The following is a 16,729-nucleotide window of genomic DNA, read 5'->3' as shown; positions in this document are numbered from 1 at the left end:
CCTCTGCTTTTCATCAGAGCTCTTCTGCTGCCTGCAGCAGGCACAGCATGCTAGGGTACAGCTGCTCCCTGACGCCCAAGACACCTGCCCTCCATCCTTTACTACGAATGTGTAAAAGATTGTCCAATAGGAAGCTGACCCCAGCTGTGGTTATGCAAACTCTGAGTTCATCTTCCTGAGTAATCCATGAAGGCTGGCTTATGTTTACTATTCAGCCAGCCCACATTTTGGAAATACTACCTAATGCACTTGCTGAAGTCATTCCAGAAATCATTATTAGGCAATTTCTTAGAGCAATCCATGGGTTGAAGAGGCATTTCCTGCAGTGACATCATTGATGGATATTTCATTTATGCAATGTGTGTGTATACACATATATATGTATATATACTTTTTATATATACATATACACACACACGTATATATATTTAGCACTTACTAGATGCCGGGTGCTGCTCTAGGTTCTAGGTGCTGGTAATAAAACCTTGAGTAGGTTAGACAAGGCTTCTACTTTCCCTGAGTTTACTCTCTAGAGAGTAGGAGAGACAATGAATAAGTTAACAAATTCAAGTAGAGATAAATGCATTAATGAAAATAAAATAGGATGCTGTAATCCAGAGTGACCAGGGGTGAGGTGTTGGTGTCAGATAACCGTGAAGTAAAACATTACAATATTAGAAAGTCAAAGAAATCTTCTCTGAGAAGGTGATATGCTGCTGGGATTAGAATCATGATCAGCCTTGTAAAGATCAGTGGGAAGCTCCTCCTAGGCACAGAAAACAATATCTGCAAAGGCCCTGAGGTGAAAAATAAGTGAGAAAGGAATTTAAAGGTTAGTGTGATAAGTGTGTCCCAAGAGAAGGGGAAGAGTGGGAGGTGTTAGAGAACTTGTGTATTCAACCAAAACATTATGAAAATAGGGAAAGGCCCCAAAATACCTGTCATTCCAGATGATGTCAGATTCAGCAACCAGAGAGTCCACCGTGGGATAGGGGTGACACTGGAACCTTGATTATATGGTGGGAATCCTCAGTGATTTTCCCTCTTCCAAGATATAGTTGGAGGCCAGAATTTCCAGTTGTTGCTAATTCTCATACCCAGTTCTACAATTTTATCGCTACCACCACCACATACATTTCGTCATTGGTATCATTTTAAATTTTAGCATTTCCTAGGAATTCATGTGATGTTGTCTTTTTTTTTTTTTTTTTTTTTTTTGAGACAAAGTCTCGTTCTGTCGCCCAGGCTGGAGTGCGGTGGCGCGATCTCGGCTCACTGCAAACTCCGCCACCCGGGTTCACGCCATTCTCCTGCCTCAGCCTCCCGAGTAGCTAGGACTACAGGCGCCCGCCACCATGCCCAGCCAGTTTTTTTTAATATTTTTAGTAGAGACGGGGTTTCACCGTGTTAGCCAGGATGGTCTCGATCTCCTGACCTTGTGATCCACCCGTCTCGGCCTCGCAAAACGTTGGGATTACAGGCGTGAGCCACCGCACCTGGCCGATGATGTCTTGTTTAAAACTTGGTATTGTCTTATCATTTTGTCTGTGTTACACTCAGAGTAAGAGATGGACATGCAGGACTATTTATTTCCCATAAATGCAAAGTGGCTTGACATTTAAAATAAGTATCCTCAAACCCTGTTAAGTATTTACTAACCACATATTTTTCTAAACCATATTTTAAAATGCTCACTCGAACTTCCAGGACATCATTGGCCCTTACCCTGACTCTCCAAATGACTCTTTGGAAGTCTCTCCTTGTGCCTTCATCCTCTCAGAGCTAATGGGTATCCCCTCCAAGGAACGTTGTGTGGCCTCATCAGCAAAAAGGCAACATACCTGTGGTTTGGTGCAGGGTGAACTGAGCCAGGAATCTGGGGAGCAATCCTTTATTCCCATCATTGACAGTCACTCTGGGATCTTAAGCTAATCAAACCCTCCCTGCGCTTTAATTTATACCCGTGCAAAATGGAAAACATAGTACTATAACGGTGCTCTGAACACGCACAGCCAAATCAGATGGAAACAAAACATTTAGGATATCTGATTTGCTTCGAATTCGAAGACATGACCTGGAAACATCCTGTCACAGAGACTAGGAATTCTTAAGGGAGCCTAACATCAAATAGGATGGAGAGAATTTTGGTTCTAGTTTATTTTGGATATGGGCATTTAGATCTGGCCATTGTCTCTTCCTTTGGAGGGCTATGATGAAAAGAATATTGAAAAAGAGCTAACCAGAGGCTAAATTGCAAGAATTTCCCATGCAGAAAGGCTTAAGATTCACCTATTCATGCCCATAAAACCACATTAAAATATAAGAGAATCTGATGTTGCTTAAACTCTCTTTTAACTAGCTTGGCTCCAGAATGGAAGATTCTATTTCAAGAAAGTCTATCAAATGCTGACTTTAAATAGGCCATTGTTCTCCCCATAAGGGGCAATGATAATGTGATTGTTTACAAAGTATTGGGAAGATAAGCATAGTAATGTAGGGTAAGAGAAGACCCATCAACAAAACCCAAATAAAGACTTGTGGCAAGTCTAAGGAAATGAGACTGTTCTTCTGGTGGGAAGAATAAGTAGGAAGTGGTATTTGAGATGGGCTTAGAAAGAGGGTCCAGATTACAGGTAGAAAACATGCATGTGCAAAGAAAGAACATGCATGAAGCAAGAAATATTTGTCTGGGATGAAGGAAAGACAAGTAGTATGTGGTAAGAGCAGTTGTTCCCGAATCTGGCTGCGAGACAGAATTAACTGGGGAGATTTAATAAAAACACAGCTTTCTGGTCTCCTTCACAGACCCTATCAATGAGAATTTTCAAAGAGATCTCAATTATGTCTTTTTTTTTTTTTTGAAGAAAATAATTTCGGCCAGGCGCGATGGCTCACATCTGTAATCCCAGCACTTTGGGAGGCTGAGGCGGGCAGATCACGCGGTCAAGAGACCGAGATCATCCTGGCTAACACGGTGAAACCCCGTCTCTACTAAAAATACAAAAAAAATTAGCCGGGCGTGGTGGCGGGCGCCTGCAGCCCCAGCTACTCGGGAGACTGAAACAGGAGAATGGCGTGAACCCAGGAGGCGGAGCTTGCAGTGAGCCGAGATTGCGCCACTGCACTCCAGCCTGGGCCACAGAGCGAGACTCAGTCTCAAAAAACAAAAAGAAAAAAAGAAAATAATTTCAGTTCTCCAAGTGATTCTAATGTGTAGTCAGGCTTGGGTATCACTGGAGTAGGTCCTACAGGACTCTGAAGAAACTTGCCATATTTGGCCATGAGGTAGAAGCACGTTTTCCAAACTTTAGGTTTGAAAACCAATTTAGTGAGCCCCATCACATATTTTTTGTTTTAATTTTAAAATATCAGAATGCAGCCAGGTATGGTAGCAGGCACCTGTAGTCCCAGCTACTTGGGAGGCTGAGGCAGGAAGATCACTTGAGCCCAGGTGTTCAAATCCACCTTGAGCAACACAGTGGGACCTTGCCTCTAAAATATAATACATATATATAATATATGTTTTTATTATATATAGTAAATATATCAATATATTAACATATATTATATATAAAATACACTAATTAATACATTATATATTACATGTTATATTACTATATTAAATATGTTATATTAATACATTGTATATTAAATATGTTATATTAATATATACAGCAGAATGCATTTTATGTAGTAATGGTAGGAACTTTTTTTTTTTTTTGAGATGGAGTCCTTCTCTGTCGCCCAGGCCTGAGTGCAATGGTGCAATCTCAGCTCACTGCAACCTCTGCCTCCCAGGCTCAAGCCACTCTTTTGCCTTAGCCTCCCAAGTAGCTGGGACTACAGGCATGCACCACCATGCCAGGCTAATTTTTGTATTTTTAGTAGAAACAGGGTTTCATCTTGTTGGCCAGGCTGGTCTCAAACTCTTGACCTCAAGTGATCTGCCTGCCTCGGCCTCCTGAAGTGCTGGGATTACAGGCTTGAGCCCCTGTGCCCAGCCATAGTAGGAACTTTCTGTGAAGGATTTGTTTCTATTGTTTGGGTGTGTGTTTATATATATGTTTGTGTTCTGAGTCACAATATAAAATTAACATTTTACTGATTTTTTGTGTCAAAAAAAGAAAGTATCTTAGTCTGTTTTCTGCTGCTATAACAGAATACCACAGACTGGATAATTTATCCAGAAAAGAGATTTATTTGGCTCATGGTTCTAGAGGCTGGGAACCCAAGACCATGGCAGTGGCATCTGGCCAGGGTCACCCTGTGGTTGAAGGACAGAAGGCAGAAGTGATCATGCAAGACAAAGAAAAGGGGTCCGAACTCCTGAGATAAATAACTCACTCCTATGATAATGGCAGAGACCTTATGACTCAATAACCTCTCAAAGCCCTGCCTCTCAACACCACCACAATAGCAACCAAGTTTCCAACACTGGAACTTTTGGGGGATGCATTGAAACCATAGCATATGGGAAGATCCTGAATTATAGAAAAGGATTGTATTTATTTAAGTTGGCAATGGGGAGCTTTTGAAGGTTTTGAGGTAGGGAGTGACATGATCAGTTTTACACTGTTAAAAATTATTCAGGCAGCAATGTATACAGTAGATTAAAATGAGGAAAAATAAAAATGAAGAGTTAATGAAAACCTATATTCATTACCAATTTTGAAGAAGCAGACTAATTAAAATATACTTAAATCCTAAAATTATTCATAGTTACCATCATTAACATTTTTCTCTGTCAGGCCGGAGGGCTCATCAGGATTCAGCAGGACTTCCCATTATTATGAACATCATTATTACTGAGCTTCTATCAGCTCACAGGTTGTGATTAAGTGATATACCTCATTGTATGAATCCTAGAGGGGAAAAATAAGAGGAAATAACTAGAGATGTTTTATAGGCAATCCAAAAAGTGGGTTTTGATCCAGAGTAATCATTAAAATGTGGACAATGTCTTAGTTCATTCGTGCTGTTGTAACAAAATACCACAGACTGGGTAATTAATAAAGAACAGAATTTTTTTTTTTTTTTTGAGACAGATTTTTGCTCTTGTTGCCCAGGCTGGAGTGCAATGGGACGATCTCGGCTCACTGCAACCTCTGCCTCCTGGGTTCAAGCAATTCTCTTTCCTCCCTCTGCCTCCCTCAGTAGCTGAGATTACAGTTGCCCGCCACTATGCCCAGCTAATTTTTTTTGTATTTTAGTAGAGACTGGGTTTCACCATGTTGGTCAGGCTGGTCTTGAACTCCTGACCTCAGGTGATCCACCCACCTCAGCCTTCCAAAATGTTGGGATTACAGGCGTGAGCCACTGTGCCCGGCACAGAAATGCATTTCTTATAGTTCTGGATGCTGGAAAGTCCAAGATCAAGGTGCCAGCATCTGGTGCCTGGTAAGGGAGAACCCACTCCCTCAAGCCCGTTTATAAGGATGCTAATCCCATTTTGAAGGCTCCACCCTTATGACTTAATCACCTCCTAAAGGCCTATTTATTTATTTATTTTTGAGATGGAGTCTTGCTCTGTCTTCCAGGCTGGAATGCAGTGGCATGATCTCAGCCCACTGCAACCTCTGCCTCCCAAGTTCAAGTGATTCTTCTGCCTCAGCCTCCTGAGCAGCTGGAACTACCGGTGTACACCACCACACCTGGCTAATTTTTGTATTTTTAGTAGGGATGAGGTTTCGCCATGTTGGCCAAGCTGGTCTCAAACTTCTGACCTCAGGTAATTTGCCTGCCTTGCCTCCCAAAGTACTGGGATTACTGGTGTGAGCCACCACGCCTGGCCAAGGGCTCTCCTTTTAACACTATTACATTGGCCATTAAGTTTCAACCACATGAATTTTGGGAGATACATTTAGAACATAACAGACAGTGAAAATACATGAACAGACATTTTTCCTAAAAGATGTACAATTGATCAGTGAACACAGGAACATCATTAGACATCAGGGAAATCTAGACTAAAAACTACACGGAAAACATGCTACAACATGGATAAACCCTGAGGACGTTATGCTAAATGAAATAAGCCAGTCACGAAAGGACAAATACTGTATGATTCCACTGATAAGGAGGTACCTAGAGTTTTCAAACTCATAGAGACGGAAAGTAGAATAATGGTTGCCAGGGCCTGGGGTCAGAAGGAAGAAGAGTTATTTACTTTTTTTTTTTTTGAGATGGAGTTTTGCTCTTGTTGCCCAGGCTGGAGTGCAATGGCACGATCTTGACTCACCACAGAATCCTGGGTTCAAGCGATTCTCCTGCTCAGCCTCCCAAGTAGCTGGGATTACAGGCATGCGCCACCATGCCTGGCTAATTTTTTGCATTTTTATTAGAGACGGGGTTTCTCCATGTTGGTCAGGCTGGTCTCGAACTCCTGACCTCAGTTGATCCGCCCACCTCGACCTCCCTAAGTGCTGGGATTCCAGGCGTGAGCCACCGCGCCCGGCGAGAATTATTATTTAATAGGTACAGCATTTCAATTTTCACAATATGAAGAGTTCCGTGGGTGAATAGTTGTGACAGGAGCACAACAGTGTGAAAAGAACTTATTGCCACTAAACTGTACACTTAAAATGGCATAGATGGTGAATTTCATATTATGTATATTTTACATAATAGAAGACAATATTGATGTTGGGGTATATGCCTTAAACTGGCAGTTTAAGGCCCCAGACCTGATTTTGACCCTTACGTGCTGCATGACATTAGGCAAGTTATACAGGACATTTGAGCCGCTAGGTCATCACCAGGGAAATTACTATAATAAAACTTAACCCACTATTGTATAAACCCAGAGTATGTTACAGTGTTTTTTTCTACTTTAAGGCATTGTAGAAAAGCAACTTGTAATAACAGTTACTAACGTAAATAACAGCCATTTGATAATACCTGATGAAGGGTGTGAGGAACAGGCATACTCACACATTACTGTTATAAGTGTAAATTGGTTTAGCAGCTAGAGAAATCGATTTGGCAATATTTATCAAAATTGCAAATGCATATATCTGGATATTGATATACAGATATATGTATCTGGAATCCTAGGAAATTCCAGATATACTTCCACTTGAGGAAAGCGACATAGTAATCCACTGTAGCTTTGTTTAAATAGCAAAAGACAGAAAAACAATCTAAGCGTCCATTCAATAGGATACTGAATAAATAAGTGATGGCACATGGAATACCACGGAATACTATGTAGCTCTAAAAGAGAATGCAAATCTCTTTAGATATTGAATGGAGTAAGATACAATAAGGAAAAAAAGCAAGGTGAAAAACAGCATATGTAGTATGCTACCTTTTGTGTAAAAAAGGAGAGAAAGGGAATACCTCTATGTATTTGCACATATGTGGATAAAATATCTCTAGAACATAGAGGAAAATGATAACACTAATCTTCAGAGAGGGAGATATGAATGAGAGTGAGACCGTTTTTTCAGAGACAGAGTCTCATTCTGTTGCCCAGGCTGGAGTGCAATGGCATGACCATAGTTCACTGTAACCTCAAACTCCTGGGCTCAGATGATCCTCCCACCTTAGCCTCCTGAGAAACTAGGACTACAGGCATGTGCCATCATTCCCAGCTAATTTTTATTTATTTATTTATTTATTTATTTATTTATTTTTGTAAAGACAGTGTCTCGCATGTTGCGCAGGCTGGTCTTGAACACCTGGGCTCAAGCCATCTGCCCACCTTGGCCTCCCAAAGTGCTGGGATTACAGGCGTGAGCTACTGTGTCTGGCCTAACTTAAATTGACATAGAAAAAGGACCCTGTGGCTGGGTGTGGTGGCTTACACCTGTAATCCCAGCACTTTGGAAGGCCGAGGCGAGTGGATCACCTGAGGTCAGGAGTTCGAGACCAGCTTGGCCAACATGGAGAAACCCCATCTCTACTAAAAATACAAAAAATTAGCTGAGCAGGGTGGCGGGCACCTGTAATTGCAGCTACTCGGAAGGCTGAGGCAGGAGAATTGCTTGAACCCGGGAGGCAGAGGTTGTGGTGAGCAGAGATCACGCCATTGCACTTCAGCCTGGGCAACAAGAGTGAGACGCCGTCTCAAAAAGAAAAGAAAAGAAAAAGGACCCGGTATAAACTTCAGGTATGAGAAGAGCCGGGTTTTGACCCAATATTGATCATCTGTAGCAATGAAATAGGAATTCTGAAATGCAAAAACAACCACTGTGAAGGACTAGTTTTTACATAGCAAATGTAGTAGCTTGCAAAGCATGGAACAAATCCCACCTGTAAGGGCCAGAGGAAAGTTTCCTCTCTGCCCTCTAAAGGTTCCTTGAAATAAAACTGACAATAGGCAGATTAATAGAGAAAAAGGCCTACAAATTTATGTAATGTGCATAAGCATGGGGAATCACAGGAGAACGATACCCAGTAACCAAATAGGTTCCAGATGTTTATGTACCCTTTTTCATAGAGGAAAGGGAGACGGGGCAAATGTGGTTATTTTGAGGGGGTAGTAGATGATTTTCAGGTAGAATGAATGGGCCTAATGATCAGGGAATGGTTAGTATATAGATCCCTGGGAAATGAATGGGAGCTCAAAATAGACAAAGTTCCTCTTTGTTCCAGGTGTAGTGTTTAATCATCAGTCTGTTCCTCTCTGATATGAATTTTCATCTCTGGTTTGTGAAATTTCAGGGAGAGGATTAAAGGCAACTGTGTTCTTCTTTGGCAAGTCTGTTTTTTTGGTAGATAAGGGAATTTCAGAGAACAGCCTCATCCTGTGCTTTGGAAGAGGCAGAGGATTGAGGGGTGATGTGGTGGGGTGGCCAGAGACACCTTAAGGCTGCGTCTTTAGTTCGACATGTCAAAATGCCGCATTTTGGGGTATCCTTTCCTGAGCCCCAACACATCCATCCTGGTATGTCCTCATCTTTGCCATGTGGCTTCTCTGCCACTTTCATCAAGAGGTGCAGTCTGTTTCTCCAATCCCGTGAATCTGGGTGGGCCTTAAGTCTTGCTTTGGTCAGTAGAATGTGGGAGACGTGATGTTATGCAATTCCCGAGGCTTGACCTCAACGGGCCTTGCAGCTTCCTCTTTCACTCTCTTGGAGCATTGCCCTGAGAACATGTGAGGGGGCTGGTCTACCCTACCAGAGGACGAGAGGCCACTTAAAAAAGAAGCAAGATGGCCAGGCGCGGTGGCTCACACCTGTAATCCCGGCACTTTGGGAGGCTGAGGCGGGCGGATCACAAGGTCAGGAGTTCAAGACCAGCCTGGCCAACATGGTGAAACCCCGTCTCTACTAAAAATACAAAAATTAGCTGGGCATGGTGGTGCGCGCCTGTAATCCCAGCTACTCGGGAGGCTGAAGCAGGAGAATTGCTTGAACCTGGGAGGCAAAGGTTGCAATGAGCTGAGATCACCCCACTGCACTCCAGCTTGGGTGACAGAGCAAGACTCCATCTCGGGGAAAAATAAATAAATAAATAAATAAATAAATAAGAAGCAAGATGCCCAGCCCACAGCCAACACCAACTGCCATTCCTGTGAGTGAGGCTAGCCTCTCCGACCCAGTGACTCTCCCACTAGTCATCCTCTAAAACCAGTCAATAAACAGCCCAGCCAACCCACGGAATTGTAGGAATTAATAAATTGTTGTTTTATGCCATTTCAGGGTTGTTTCTTGCCGGAACAGACTAACTCAATTAGTAAGGTACTTTTATTTTTATCTAGCACAAATTGTAACTTGAGCCAGGGTAGGATCCTTGTTTGTTTTATGCCGTCACTGGTATCTCTACCACTGTGCCTATTACAGTCCACCACACACACTGTAGGCACTCAATAAATACTTGTTAACTAGTCCCAACACACATATTAGCCTTTGGGTATATTTATATTTCTAAACGTACTAATTTACTAATTTGCAAACTGCTGAAAATCAGCGTAATTATCATCAACAATTTGCATCGCTCTCATATCACAAGTGAAACAACAGAACATGTAATTGGGATATTACTCCCTGGCTGCAGTGGATTATAACAATGGTCATAATAATGCCGGTAAGATTATACAGCAAGCTATCCCTCAAACGTGGGTTAATAAATGAACCAGTGGACTTCTGCAAGTGAAACCCTAAGACGATTTTTTAAATTGCCACTACAATTGTACTGGGTAGGGTCATAATAAACAGATCAATGAATCTTGGCAATGGACCAGACATCCTTCTACTGATAAACTAATGATGGCTTGCAACTTGTTTACATATCTGTCTCACTTAATACCAAGATCACAAAAACTCATCCAAGTTAACAACAATAAATATGCTGCTTGGGAAAGAAAGCAAAAGCAAATAAGGAAACAGGAAAATATTAGTATAAAATCAGTTATCTCCATGATAAGGAGCTTCACAGATACTAGTTCACTCATTCAAGCTATCATTACCACTTTGATGTCAAATCAGAAGACACTTGGCATGTCACCAAATGTGATTCCAGTAATGGACCACTAATGTGCTTGATCAACAGAGGGTACGCTGCCACTAAAAACACACCAGTCTGAACTGCAAACTATGTATGCATGTGTCTATTCCAAGAGGCTTTCGGATATATTGCCTCCCATTATTATTCTCAGAATCTTTGGGAAACTAGGTATGAGATTTTGGACAGGTCTGTGTGATCCAGGGAGTCAGTACTGGAGCAGAGACTAAAATGAGTCATCCACATTCAGATTATATACGGTAAGATGATGCTAGTAAGAGAATTCTTACAGAGCACAGTTAGAGGTGAAGAAAGAGAATCAACTATCCCACATGGTTTTCCTTCATTTCAGGGGTACAGCCTCAGCCAACTCACCCATCCTAGAAGAAACTCATATATGGTGTGACTGGCATGTGGAGTACCGAGAGCATTAATAAGAAATAAATTCATTTGTCATAAGCTGGTTACCTTAAGGATGCAAGTTCTCCAAGGACTCATGGAACCTTCTGCTCATCTGGCAGGTAAAGCATGTCCTCAGAAAACTGGTCATCAGGGCTGGGCGTGGTGACTCAAGCCTGTAATCCGAGCACTTTGGGAGGCTGAGGCAGGTGGGATCACCTGAGGTCGGGAGTTCAAGACCAGCCTGGCCAACATGACGAAACCCCCATCTCTACAAAAAATACAAAAATTAGCCAGGCGTGGTGACAGACACCTGTAATCCCAGCTACTTGGGAGGTTGAGGCAGCAGAATTGCTTGAACCCGGAGGCAGAGGTTATAGTGAGCTGAGATCATGTGATTGCACTCTAGCCTGGGCGACAGAGTGACACTCTGTGTCAAAAGAAAAGAAAAGAAAACTAGTCATCAGTCACCTCTCTGGGATGAACCAACTTTAAGGTGCAAGACTGGAATGAATTGAACCATAAAAACCCTTCAAGCCCCTGTGTGAGGACCTCAGACTTGCAATAAAAAACCTAAGTGCTGGATCTGCTGCTTTTGTATACAAACGGAGATGCCAACCAATAACTGAATGCTTCAGAGTCAGATTTCTGTAGACCAGTTTTCTTTTTTTTTTTCTAAGATGCACTCTTGCTCTGTTGCCCGGGCTGGAGTGCAGTGGTGTGATCTCAGCTTATTGCAACCTCCACCTCCGGGTTCAAGCGATTCTGCTGCCTCAGCCTCCTGAGTAGCTGGAATTACAGGCGCCTGCCACCACGCCTGGCTAATTTTTGTATTTTTAGTAGAGATGGGGTTTTGCCGTGTTGGCCAGGCTGGTCTCGAACTCCTGACCTCAGGTGATCCTACCCGCCTCGGCCTCCCAAAGTGCTGGGATTATAGGTGTGAGCCACCACACCCAGCCCATAGACCAGTTTTTAATTACCTGCCTTTTCCTCACAACCTCTCCCTCCCCATTTCAGTCTCACCCTAGTGAAAGACATTATACCCCCACACAGCTTCTGTTTCTTATCTCCTCTGGGAGAGCCGCAGGACTCATGTTTGTAGAATAAATGTGGAAAGAAAGAGACACCTTAGCAAAGAAAAACTGGGAGTGGGTGAGAGAAGAAATTCTTTTTTTTTTTTTTTTTTGAGACAGAGTCTCACTCTTGTCGCCCAGGTTGGAGTGCAGTGGCATGATCTCCGCTCACTGCAAACTCTGCTTCCCAGGTTCAAGCGATTCTCCTGCCTCAGCCTCCCGAGTAGCTGGGACTACAGGCGCCCACCACCACACCCAGCTAATTTTTTGTATTTTTTTTTTTTTTAGTAGAGATGGGGTTTCACTGTGTTAGCCAGGATGGTCTTGATCTCCTGACCTCATGATCCGCCCGTCTTGGTGCTGGGATTACAGGCGTGAGCCACCGCACCCGGCAGAAATTCTAAATGAAGAAAGCCATCCCTTTTCCTGGGGTCTCTTAAATTTCCTACGTTTTGAGTGTTAAGACATGAGAGGTGCTTTTGAGAACTGGGAGCTGCCTTTCACTCCAGAGAATATGCTTTCCGAATTCTGTAATTTTAAAACTTTCTTTATAATTAAAAAGTAAATGCACTCTGGGTTTTAAAGTGAAAATCTCATAGAATTGGGTAATGTAGAACATAAGTCACTTTCATCCATACTACACCCCTTGGCTCCTGTTCATATCGTAGTGCGTATTCCTGACTCTGGAGAAGACCCAGAGGCAGGAAGCTAGAACCTAACATGACTGGGGCTGTCTAGAAGCTTAGAGGAAGAAGGTGCAGGCTAACTGTATTAGTCCATTCTCATGCTTCTAATAAAGACATACCGGAGACTGAGTAATTTACAAGGAAAGAGGTTTAATAAAGTCACCATTCCACATGGCTGGGGAGGCCTCACACTCCTGGTAGAAGATGAAGGAAGGGCAAAGGCATGTCTTACGTGGTGGCAGGCAAGAGAGCTCATGCAGGGGAATTCCCATTTATAAAACCATCAGATCTTGTGAGACTTATTCACTACCATGGGAAAAGTATGGGGAAAACCGCCCCCATGATTCAGTTATCTCCACCTGGCCCCACCCTTGACACATGAGGATTATTACAATTCAAGGTGAGATCTGGGTGGGACACAGCCAAACCATATCAGTTTCCATGCCATTTATTTAACTTATTTATTTTAGTTTAGTTTTTGAGACAGAGCCTCACTCTGTCGTGCATGCTGGAGTGCAGTGGCATGATCTCGGCTCACTGCAATCTCTGCTTCCCAGGTTCAAGCTATTCTCGTGCCTCAGCCTCCCAAGTAGCTGGGACTACAGGCGTGCGCCACTGCGTCCAGTCCCCCACGCCATTTAAATGTCTCTTCAGAGTTCTGAACATCCTGCTTCAGAGTAGGGAAGCAGAAAAGAGTTCTGGATAAAAATCCTATTCAGTAATAGATACCTGGGATGGTGGTTGGCAAGCCCCTTGAGGAAAGGAAATCCTCAACCACTTAAATGGATATTATCTTCATTAACTCTGACGCATGTGACAGTAACTGGAAAATACACTTTCCTCTCTATCCAAAGTCCCTGATGAAACCCTTATTTCTTCTATTCAGTTTTTGCATCCACTTACTGGTCATACCATTCATTTTAGCCTGCAGAGACACTAACCTGTTGCCTTACACACATTGACACTCAAATCTTTATCAGATGAATGGATGGCAAAAACCCTTCACTGGGATCAGGAAATGTGGCTTAAAATGAAACTGATAAAATATCAGACTCAGGGTTAGAAATCTTCAACAGTGCATTGAGTGCATTGAATAGTGGAGCCTTACAGCAAGAGAGACTCACATTTGAAACAGAAGTTACTTAATGATGCTTAGAGGAATTCACGTCTGCTTATTTTACTATAACAGGAAGATAAAATTATTCATTAAATGTCTTCTGAGAGGTTGTTGAGTGTAGGGAATATATCTTTTCTGCCCTGTGTCCCTCAGCACTGAGCATAGTGCCTAGCACATAATTGGTACTCAATAAATGCCGGTTGAATTATTGAGTGACCAAAGAAAGACTCCATCGAAATGAATGCCTGGGAATAACTGAGAAATTCTTCAAATATTGTGTAGAATACAACAATATCTCAAATTTCAGAGCTAAAATAGTTTCTGTAATGGTATAAATTTGGGAAGTATGGTCAGTATCTGAGAGAAAAAAATAAAGTAATTGTTATTTTAATTCTTATGTGGTAAAATATGCTCTTTAAAAAAGCTAGTAAATTTCCATTTTATGCTTGTGTTAGAGCTTGAAGAATAAAGATGAGTGATAAGAATGAGCTTTTTTTTTTAAACAAGTAGGCTGTTTAAAAATTAAGAGTTTTTTTTATTAGAGTGCTAGTTAAATTTTTTAAAATCTCCACTGTCTGCCCTTTTTATTTCAAGAGGACGAATAACTAAGACCAAGAGATTTTAGCATGATTTGGGGTCATCATGTTCATCTTGAGCCCTTTTGGGGCAAACATCCACAAAATAAATTTGCAGTTCTCTGGCTTTTGACTCTTAAGCTAAAAAGAAATAAAATTTAGAGACTAATATGTCTTTCAGAAAATGTAATTTAATTATTTTCTTCTTATACCTTTATATTTGTAAACTCTACTAGCATTATGGCATCAGTGGAACATTTTTATATGAAAACAATGGAAATGTTTCCCTATATTGACAAGTCATTGTCCAGAATGAAAAGCAGTGTCTGTTCTCAATTTTCAAGTCTTAAAGTGTTGATAAACACGGGAATGCTCGAGCCAAGACCCATCCCTACTAGAGCCTATTTGTTTCACTGAGAGGAAACAAGATACATAAAAGGAAACATTAAAACCTTACACTACGAGTCAGCTATGAATAGAATCTAATAGTGGCTCCCTGTTGCCCTGGAAAGAGAGGTTGCCTTAGACACAACCTGGGTTCAAATTCATATTCTTCTCTCCACCAGCTACATAACTTTGAGAAAGTTATGTGACCTCTGCAATGGGGAATCCTCCTCAGGAAAATGGCTTTAAGAACACTGGCTTCCTGAGGTTGAAATTATTAAATTTAACAAAGGAAAAGTATCGTTAAAAAAAAAAAAGAAGTAGCTAACACACATTGAGTGCTGTATGCTCTTGTACGATGCTGTGGACATTTCACCTACTGTTATAACATACATTTTCAGAGAAGGCATTGAGGCTTAAAGAGGTTGACTATTGGTTTGAGGGCACACAGTGACCTGAGATCTGTCTGAATCCAAGGCATATCTTTAACCACCACATTTTATGCCAACAGTTTCCCCTCTAGTAAGATAAATAAGAATAACATAAATAATAATCTACCTTAAAATACAGCAAGTGCCATAAAAGAGGTCAAAAAGGGAAAATGGAAGAATGGAGAGATTATTTCCAGCTTGTGGATCTTTATGAGAAAGCTCTTGATAAGAACTGAGTTTGGCCGGGTGCGCTGGCTCCCGCCTGTAATCACAGCACTTTGGGAGGCCAAGGCGGGCAGATCACGAGGTCAGGAGATCGAGACCATCCTGGCTAACAAGGTGAAACCCCGTCTCTACTAAAAGTACCAAAAATTAGCCGGGCGTGGTGGCGGGCGCCTGTAGTCCCAGCTACTCGGGAGACTGAGGCAGGAGAATGGCGTGAACCCGGGAGGCGGAGCTTGCAGTGAGCCGAGATGGCGCCACTGCACTCCAGCCTGGGCGACAGAGCGAGACTCTGTCTCAAAAAAAAGAAACAAATAAAATAAAATAAAAAATAAAAGAGCTGAGTTCAAAGAAGGAAAACTGAAAGATGTGGTGGGTTTTTGGAGTCTGAAAAACGTACTTTATCTAAGCGGCAATCTGGGGAAAAGCCTACACATTGCCATTCCTAATGGCTCCTCATGACAATTTTTCATCCCTAATGGTATAAAAATCCTGTTTAAAACAGTGACTTAACTTCAAAACCCTGAAGAAAGATTCTTAAGATATTCAAGATTTACTCTCCCAGCCGACTCCCCCAACATGCCTGGGTATTGGATACATTCTCAAGCAACAGAGGCTTACAATAGTAGTGACTTTTTTTTTTTTTTTGAGACAGAGTCTCGTTCTGTCACCCAGGCTGGAGTGCAGTGGTGCGATATCGGCTCACTGCAAGCTCTGCCTCCCGGGTTCACGCCATTCTCCTGCCTCAGCCTCCGGAGTAGCTGGGACTACAGGCACCTGCCACCATGCCCGGCTAATTTTTTGTGTTTTTAGTAGAGATGAAGTTTCACTGTGTTAGCCAGGATGGTCTCGATCTCCTGGCCTCGTGATCTGCCCGCCTCGGCCTCCCAAAGTGCTAGGATTACAGGTGTGAGCCACCGTGCCTGGCCAGTGACTTTTTAAAGTAGTGATTTTTTTCAGCCAGGCGCAGTGGCTCACACTTTGAGAGGCCAAGGAGGGTGGATCACAAGGTCAGGAGTTTGAGACCAGCCTGGCCAACACAGGGAAACTCCGTCTCTACTAAAAATACACAAATTAGGTGGGCATGGTGGCAGGCACCTGTAATCCCAGCTACTCGGGAGGCTGAGGCAGTAGAATCGCTTGAACCCAGGGAGCAGAGGTGGCAGTGAGCCAATATCACTGCAGTGCATTCCAGCCTGGGTGACAGAGCTAGACTCCATCTCAAAAAAAAAAAAAAAAAAGTAATTTTTTCTCACTTCTGACTCAGGAATACTCCAGGTTGACTCCTGGTTTCAGGGCCAGCCCAACAACCTGGCTGTATCTCCCTATTTCAATTTTTGGTCCTCTTACTCATTCCCTTAGCCCTTCTTTCTGCTACAAGTTTGGTTAATTCTGA

The sequence above is a fragment of the Pongo abelii genome, chromosome 13 (genome assembly GCF_028885655.2).
Source record: "Pongo abelii isolate AG06213 chromosome 13, NHGRI_mPonAbe1-v2.0_pri, whole genome shotgun sequence".
In the NCBI taxonomy this organism is placed as follows: Eukaryota; Metazoa; Chordata; class Mammalia; order Primates; family Hominidae; genus Pongo; species Pongo abelii.
The sequence above is the reverse complement of the archived record's forward strand: the minus strand, read 5'-3'. Positions refer to the sequence as shown.